Below are 9,668 nucleotides of genomic sequence, written 5' to 3'. Positions count from 1 at the left end.
GTGCTTGCTTCAGCAGCACATATGCAAAAATTGGAATGATATAGAGATTAGTATGACCCTGTGCAAGGATGACACATAAATGACTTAGCAATGTCCTAATGGAGATCTGATCTGCAATTAAGTATGAGCAGGACTGAGGTAAGCACAGAGAGAAGGTGGTTTTGGTGAGGGAAACACTGTAAGTAAATTAATGAAGCAGGTGCACAAATGAACAGTGAAGGGGTGCACATGGCCAAGCGTCCTGAGGTGACAGGAAAAATCAAGGCTGTAGTCAAGATACAGAGACACCGTAGAACATCTAGAATACCAAAAGAAGGAGAAATGATTTGGTTTGAAAATGAATTAAAGAACACTTCAAACTCTTAAGTTGGCGAATAATTTTTTTTTCTTTCATCTGACAGGTATTTGGTGAGCACTACAAAGAGCCATTTATTATTCAAGCTGTTGGAAATACAGGAATTAATGTAACACAGATTCTCTTCCCATGTTAGCCTACCTGCTAATGGTGGGTGAGGGGTAAAGTAGGTGGAATAATCTATTACAGATGAACTAATAAATAAATATGTAGTATATCAAAGAGTGATTAATGGAATGAAGGGGGGAAACAGAATAAGAAACATAAAGGCAGTCAGGTAAACATAAAAAGAAAGGAGAACCATCTTAGTAATTCATAGAAAGTGAAAGTGAAAGTGAAGTCGCTGAGTCATGTCCAACTCTTTGCAATCCCATGGACTGTAGTCTACCAGGCTTCTCTGTCCATGGGATTTTCCAGTAATTCATATGTAGGACTAAATAATAGGTTTCCAGAGAGGTAGTTATAAGACATTCAGTTCAGTTCAGTCACTCAGTCATGTCCATTTCTTTGAAACTCCATGGATGGAGCATGCCAGGCTTACCTGTCCATCATCAACTCCCAGACTGTGCTCAAACTTATGTCCATCCAGTCAGTGATTCCATCCAACCACTTCATTCTCTGTCATCTCTTTTCCTCCTGCCTTCAGTCTTTCCCAGCATCAGGGTCTTTTCCAATGAATCAGTTCTTCGCATCAGATGGCCAAATTATTGGAGCTTCAGCTTCAGCATCAGTCCTTCCAATGAGTATTCAGTACTGATTTCCTTTAGGACTGACTCTTTTGATCTCCTTGCAGACCAAGGGTTTCTCAAGAGTCTTCTCCAACACCACAGTTCAAAAGCATCTGTTCTTCAGCACTTACCTTTCTTCATGGTCCAGCTCTTATATCCACATATGACAACTGGAAAAACCATAGCTTTGACTAGATGGACATTTGTCAGCAGAGCAATGTCTCTGCTTTTTAATATGCTGTTTAGGTTGGTCATACCTTTTCTTCTAAGGAGCATGTCTTTTAGTTTCATGGCTGCAGTCACAATCTGCAGTGATTTTGGATCCCAAGAAAATAAAGTCTGTCACTGTTTCCATTGTTTCCCCATCTATTTGCCATGAACTGATGGGACCAATGCCATCATCTTAGTTTTTGAAAGCTGAGTTTTAAGCTAGCTTTTTCATTCTCTTCTTTCACCTTCATCAAGAGGCTCTTTAGTTCCTCTTTGCTTTCTGCCATAAGGGTGGTGTCATCTTCATATCTGTGGTTATTGATATTTGTGATTCATCCAGTCCAGCATATCACATGATGTATTCTGCAGAGAAGTTAAATAAGCAGGGTGACAATATACAGCCTTGTCATACTCCTTTCCCAATTTGGAACCAGCCATTGTTCCAAGTCTGGTTCTAACTGTTGCTTCTTTGCCTGCATCCAGATTTCTCAGGAGGCAGGTAAGGTGGTCTGGTATTCCCATCTCCTTAAGAATTTTCCACAATTTGTTGTGATCCACACAGTCAAATGTCAATGAAGCAGAAGTAGATGTTTTTCTGGAACTCTCTTGCTTTTTCTATGATCCAACAGACATTGGCAATTTGAACTCTGGTTCCTCTGCCTTTTCTAAAACCAGCTTGAACATCTGGAAGTTCACGGTTCATGTACTGTTGAAGCTTGGCCTGGAGAATTTTGAGCATGAGTTTGTTAGGGAGATGAGTGCTATTGTGCAATACTTTAAACATTCTTTGACATTGCCCTTCTTTGGGATTGGAATGAAAACTGACCTTTTCCAGTCCTATGGCCACTGCTGAGTTTTCCAATTTTGCTGGCATATTGAGTGTAGCACTTTCACAGCATGATCTTTTAGAATTTAAAATAGCTCAACTGGAATTTTATCACCTCCACTAGCTTTGTTTGTAGTTATGCTTCCTAAGGCCCACTTGACTTCACATTCCAGGATGTCTGGTTCTAGGTGAGTGATCACACCATTGTGGTTATCTGGATCATGAAGATCTTTTTTGTATATTTCTTCTGTCTTCTTGCCACCTCTTCTTAATATCTTTGGGACAAACCAACTCAGTTTGATGACCTTCACTGAACGTACCAAACCTTTTAGTCTCCTCTAAAAATTCTAATCATACTCATAAACTTATTAATTCATCCAGTAAAAGGCCAAGCTAACACAAGACCCTTTTCTGCTCATTTTAAATTTATGTAGAATAATAAAGAGAATTTTTAAATGAGGTCAGTTACTTAATAATCAACAGGTGATGCTCAAATGACCTTCATGACCTTAGTGAAGGCAACTAGTTTTAACCTCAGTATCTTATAGGGAATCCTGATGTGTCCAGAAAAATACCTTAAGATTTGTGGAAACTTTTAACTTTTCCTTGTAAGGAACATAATTATTGACTCTAACCTATTTGTAGCCAGCCATATTTTCATTCTTTTAATCCCAAATGTTTTAGAAAACAAGATTTCTATTCTGAAATTCTGTGAGCCCTAACACCACAAAACAAATATGAGAAGGTACAAATCTAGGTAAGGAAAATAATCTACTTTTTACTTTTAATACTACCCTTTAATGTTGGGTTGAAGAAAGAAATTGCAACCCACTCCAGCATTCTTGCCTGAGAGAATTCCATGGACAGAGGAGCCTGGCAGGCTACAGTGCCTGGGTCACAAAGAGTCAGACACGACCGAGTGACTAACACTAGGGTGTACTTAAAGGATACATGCTTAGGGAAATGAGATCAGCAGAGAAAGGCAAATGCTGTATTATATCACCTATATGTGTAATCTAAAAAATAAACCAAACTAGCAAATGAAACAAAACAGAAACATATTTATACATATAGAGAACAAACTAGAGGTTATCGGTGGGTAGAGGGAAGAAGCGCAGGGCAAGACAGAGTCAGATGATTAAGAGGTACAAACTACTATGTATAAAATAAAGAACCTACACATGTTGCTGAGAATGTGGAGAAAACTCTGTTGGTGGGAATGAACTATGGGGGAGCACTATGAAAATAGGTGAAATTTTCTATCAATAAAGGGCTATTACCTATAAAAATTGTGAAAGGCTATATTGTACAACTGAAACTTACATAATATACTTCAACTCCACCTCAATAAAGAAAAAATTAAGTACAAAAAAATTACACAGCAAAAAAATTATAATGGCATTTTCCACAAAAATAAACAATTTTAAAATTTGTATGGAACCACAAAATATCCCAAGTATCAAAAGCCATCCTAAGAAAGAAGCCAGATGCATTATATATAATGTATAATATTGTATTAGTTTCAGGTGTAAAACATAGTAATTCACTATTTTATAGATTATACTTCATTTAAAGTTAATATAAAATATTGGCTATCTTCCCTATGTTGTACAATATATCATTGTAGTTTACTTATGTTATACACAGTACTTCATATCTCTCAATCCTTTAACCTTATAGCATGCCCATTTCCTCTCCAACTGTTAACTGCTAGTTTATTTTCTATATCAGTGAGTCTGTTTCTGCTTATTATATTTATTAATTTGTTTTATTATTTATATTCCACATGTAATTTGCTTTAACCTCACTGTCTCACAGGGCATCTTTATATGTATTGGTTATGAATCTCCCTACAGAAATACATTTATGTAAGTCCTGAGAAATCTCTTAGGATTTGATAGAGAACTTTAAATTAGCATTGTAAAGAATATAATTGTTGACCAACCTATTTGAAATTGCTCATATTTTCATTCTTTTAATCCCAAATGTTTTCTAGACCAAGGTCTATATTCTGATGTTCTATGAGATCTAACACTCTAAACCAAACAAGAGGTGTTACAAGACTTTTTTCAGTGAAATCCAGGTAAAGGATTTATTCTAATTTAACTTTAATTTTAGTATTAGTATCCATTAACATCTATGAGGCATTAAGCATTTTTTGTTGTTGTTTTATTTCAACAACTCAGTTTTCTTCCCTACTCTCCTCAAAACTGAAGGCTATGGAAAAATTAGGATGAGAATGACAGTTCAATTCACTCTGACCTTTTCTGATTAAAGTCAAACCTCAAATATACAGGTAAGGAAACAAAGTAACTCTGTTAAACAATTCAGGCACTTACATGGAATGTTTTTTCTAGCTAGGATGAATAAGTAGCTCATATTTAATACTTTAAAACAAATAAATAACATGTTCAACAAAGGCCTTTATTTTGATGTTTTGATTAAGGGAAAAAAAACATTTTGATCACAGAATTAATATCAGACATCAGTCATTATTCCTAATGGATACCTAAACAATGGTAGAAGACAGCCATTTAAAGGAAAACAAAATGTGTTCCCAAAAATTATATTACAATTTAAAGAGTTTTCTCTTTTTCTACTTGTTAGAAAACTAACATAGAAAGGAAAGCTTACTTTTATTAGCTTTGAATCTACTGCAATATACTTCAGAAAGTCTTGCATAATTTTCTTAGAAACAGAAAAATAATAGATTGGTCAGATAAAAGAGAGATATCTAAACTTTTCATAAAAACAGATTTTTATTAAAACATATTTGACATATAACATGTGTAAGTTTAAAGTATAAAACTTGTTGACTTCATACAATAAATAGTAATGTGATTACCACTGTAGCACTCTATCACATCATATAATTGTCATTTCTTTCTTGTGGTAGGAATAGTTAAGATCTGGTCTCTTAGCAACTTTGATTACAATAAAAAGTTGGCTTTATCCAGTATTGTATGCGTTAGATCTACAGAATTATTTATATATTAGTTTGAAATTAATACACTCAAACATCTCTCTAATTCTCCCACTCCTCAGCTCCTGTTAACCACTACTCTACTCTTTTTATGAGTTTGGCTTTCTGAGATGCACACATAAGTTATGTCTTACAGTATTTGTCTTTATCTGACTTACCTCACTTAGCATAATGTCCTCAAGGTCAATCCATGTTGTCAGAAATGGACAGATATCCTTATTTCTCACAATTGAATACATGCACCATACTTTTAATCTTTTATCCTTTGATGGTCACTTGGGTGTTTATATATTTCTGCTATTGTCACTAATGCTCCAACAAACACAGGAGTGCAGATACCGTTTTGCTAATCTGTCTTCATTTCCTTCTAGTATATACCCAGAAGCAGAATTGTGAGGTCATATGGTAGTTCTATTTTTATTTGAGGAACCTCTCTTTACATTGTTATCCATACTGGCTGAATCAATTTTCATTCCCACCAGCAGAGTTTTCTCCACATTGTTAGCAACATGTGTGATATTTTGCCTTTTTAATGACTGGCATTTTGACAGGTGTGAGATAATATCTCCTTTAATTTGCATTTCCCTAACTAATGTGAATATCTTTTCATGAGTCTATTGACGATTTGGGTTTTTAATCTTTTTACTTCCTTAGCCCATTTTGCAATCACATTGTTTGTACATTTATTAATATATTGCACTGTACAAGATCCTTATATATTTTGGATGTGCGTACATGCTCAGTTGCTTCAGTTCTGTCCAACTCTTTGCAACACTATGGACTGTAGCTCACCAGACTCCTCTGTCCATGGGATCCTTCAGGCAAGAACACTGGAGTGGGTTGCCATTTCCTCCTCCAGGGGGTCTTTCCAATCCAGCAATCAAACTCAAGTCTCTTGCATCTCCTGCATTAGCAGGCAGATTCTTTACTGCTGAGCAACAAGGGAAGTCCATATATTTTGGATATTAACCCTTAATTTTAAAAAATGATGTATTATGAATAATTTTCTTTGTGAACACTGCTCAAAATTAATAGACTCAAGCTGCATAAGAGGTTACTAAGGGTCACTGTTGGAACAACCAAAGTCACTAATGATCATTGGTAGTATAACGGAAAACAAGTTCATGTATCACAACTCACTGCAGTGAAGAACTGGAATCACTACCACTTTTTCCCCATAGCTTTTGTAAGCAATAATAAGTCACACTAAACCTCAAAATGCCAAATTGTGTGTGCACATATGAGAAAAGCATTGTAGACTGTACAAGAGTCATTTTAAACTATAATGGATACATAAGATGTGGTTGAGAGTACAGGAACTGTAAATCAGAACAGTCTGGGTCATTTAGATAAAACTTTATTAAGTAAACTAAGCTTTACATTTAGAAAGAAAGGACTGTACCTAAGAGCAAAAATCAATAAGAATAATGGAATGGACAGAGTCAGTGTTTATAGAAATGGGTATGACACTTGGAAAAGGGATGAAAAATGTTATAATCAATGCATGTTTTATTTCCTAGCTATCTGAGTTTACTTTCTTTAAAACTGAATAATCCTCTCATTAATCCATAGTGACCTTCACGCAATTCTAAGGTATTAATGTAACATATATGATATATGCTATTTTCAAACATTTACAATGCTGAGTGAGTATACGAAAACGTTCTGATCAATGACAAATATCAGTTCAGTTTAGTTTAGTTGCTCAGTCATGTCTGACTTTTTGCGACCCCATGAACTGCAGCATACCAGGCTTCCTTGTCCATCACCAACCACCAAAGATTACTCAAACTCAATTCCATCAACTCGGTGGTGCCATCCAACCATCTCATCCTCTGTTGTCCCCTTCTCCTACTGCTTTCAATCTTTCCCTGCATCAGGGTCTTATCCAAGGAGTCAGTTCTTTGCATCAGGGGGCCAAAGTATTCGAGTTTCAGCTTCGACATCAGTCCTTCCATTGAATATTCAGGCTGACTTCCTTTAGGAGTGACTGGTTGGATCTTCTTGTAGTCCAAGGGACTCCAATACTACAGTTAAAAAGCATTAATTTTTCTGCACTCAGCTTTCTTTATAGTCCAACTCTCACATCCATATGTGACTATTGGAAAAACCATAGCTTTGACTAGACAGACCTTTGTTGGCAAAGTAATGTCTCTGCTTTTTAATATGCTATCTAGGTTGGTCATACCTTTTCTTCAAAAGAGCAAGTGTCTTTTAATTTCATGGCTTCAGTCAAAATCTGCAGTGATTTTGGAGCCCCCAAAAATGAAGTCTGCCACTGTTTCCATTGTTTCCCCATCTATTTGCCATGAAGTGACGGGACTGGATGCCATGATCCTAGTTTTCTGAATGTTGAGCTTTGAGCCAACTTTTTCACTCTCCTTTCACTTTCATCAAGAGGCTTTTTAGTTCCTCTTCACTTTCTGCCATAAGGGTGGTGTCATCTGCATGAGGTTACTGGTATTTCTCCCGGCAATCTTGATTCCAGCTTGTGTTTCTTCCAGCCCAGCATTTCTCATGATGTACTCTGAATAGAAGTTAAATAAGCAGGGTGACAATATACAGCCTTGACGTACTCCTTTCCTGATTTGGAAACAGTCTATTTTCCCATGTTCAGTTCTAACTGTTGCTTCTTGACCTGTATACAGGTTTCTCAGGAGGCAGGTCAGGTGGTCTGGTATTCCCATCTCTTGAAAAATTTTCCAGTTTATTGTGATCCACACAGTCAAAGGCTTTAGCATAGTCAATAAAGCAGAAATAGATGTTTTTCTGGAACTCTCTTGCTTTTTCAATTATCCAATGGATGTTGCCAATTTAATCTCTGGTTCTTCTGTCTTTTCTAAAACCAGCTTGAACATCTGGAATTTCATGGTTAATGTATTGCTGAAGCCTGCCTTGGATGATTTTAAGCATTACTTTACTAGCGTGTGAGATGAGTGCAATTGTGTGGTAGTTTGAGCATTCTTTGGCATTTCCTTTCTTTGGGATTGGGACCTTTTCCAGTCCTGTGGCCACTGCTGAGTTTTCCAAATTTGCTGGCACATTGAAAACAGCACTTTCACGCCAGTAAGAATGGCTGTGATCCAAAAGTCTACAAGCAATAAATGCTGGAGAGGGTGTGGAGAAAAGGGAACCCTCTTACACTGTTGGTGGGAATGCAAACTAGTACAGCCACTATGGAGAACAGTATGGAGATTCCTTTAAAAACTGGAAATAAAACTGCCTTATGACCCAGCAATCCCACTGCTGGGCATACACAATGAGGAAACCAGAATAGAAAGAGACACATGTACCCCAATGTTCATTTCAGCACTGTTTATAATAGCCAGGATATGGAAGCAACCTCGATGTCCATCAGCAGATGAATGGATAAGAAAGTTGTGGTACATATACACAATGGAGTATTACTCAGCCATTAAAAAGAATACATTTGAATCAGTTCTAATGAGGTGGATGAAACTGGAGCTTATTATACAGAGTGAATTAAGCCAGAAAGAAAAACACCAATACAGTATACTAATGCATATATATGGAATTTAGAAAGATGGTAACGATAACCCTACATGCGAGACAACAAAAGAGCCACAGATGTATAGAACAGTGTTTTGGACTCTGTGGGAGAGAGCGAGGGTGAAATGATTTGGGAGAATGGCATTGAAACATGTATAATATCACATATGAAATGAGTCACCAGTCCAGGTTCGATACAGGATACTGGATGCTTGGGGCTGGTGCACTGAGACGACCCAGAGGGATGGTACGGGGAAGGAGGAGAGAGGGGGGTTCAGGATGGGGAACACGTATATACCTGTGGTGGATTCATGTAGATGTATGGGAAAACCAATACAATATTGTAAAGTAATTAACCTCCAATTAAAATAAATAAATTTATATTTTTTAAAAAAAAGCATCATCTATTAGGATTTGAAATTGCTTAACTGGAATTCCATCACCTCCTGTAGCTTTATTTGTAGTGATTCTTCCTAAGGACCAGGTAACTTTGCATTCCCAGATGTCTGGCTCTAAGTGAGTGATCACATCCTCATGATAATCTGGGTCATGAAGATCTTTTTTGTATAGTTCTTCCATGTATTCTTGCCACCTCTTTTTAATATCTTCTGCTTCTGTTAGGTCCATACCATTTTTGTCCTTTATTGTGTATGACAAATATGTACTTATACAAAGAATGGATTTTAAGTTCATTTTAAGGATCTTTCATGTAAAAACTAATACTGACCTTATTTGAAACAACAGAACAAATATAAGTACCTTAGAGTCATATACTATACTTTCACAAACTCATAAAGACAAACTTCTTCTAATATTAACATCCTTCCTATAATTATCAAGAGTGTTGGAAATTCTGAGTTAGAGATTTGAGGTCATGGAATCTGACATGTTATGGGAATGAATGTCTCTTGAGTTGGTGTGTATATCACAAGAGGTAAGAGCAGAAGACTGAAGGAAAAACTCTTCTTGTTTTAAAAAAATACTTAAGGGAAATTTACATACATTTTAAATTAGATCTTCTGTCTCCATAATTCCTATCTCAACAGACAAATAGAG

General features: G+C 36.3%; 1 non-coding gene across 1 annotated transcript; it reads left to right on the top strand.

The window, feature by feature from the left end:
• LOC120859673 lies at positions 1–103 on the top strand. The gene has a single exon (XR_005720130.1). It is a non-coding gene; the product is annotated as a U6 spliceosomal RNA (small nuclear RNA).
• The last annotated feature ends 9,565 nt before the right edge of the window (positions 104–9,668 follow it).

This window comes from Oryx dammah, unplaced genomic scaffold (assembly GCF_014754425.2).
Source record: "Oryx dammah isolate SB20612 unplaced genomic scaffold, SCBI_Odam_1.1 HiC_scaffold_2, whole genome shotgun sequence".
In the NCBI taxonomy this organism is placed as follows: Eukaryota; Metazoa; Chordata; class Mammalia; order Artiodactyla; family Bovidae; genus Oryx; species Oryx dammah.
The sequence above is the reverse complement of the archived record's forward strand: the minus strand, read 5'-3'. Positions and strand labels throughout refer to the sequence as shown.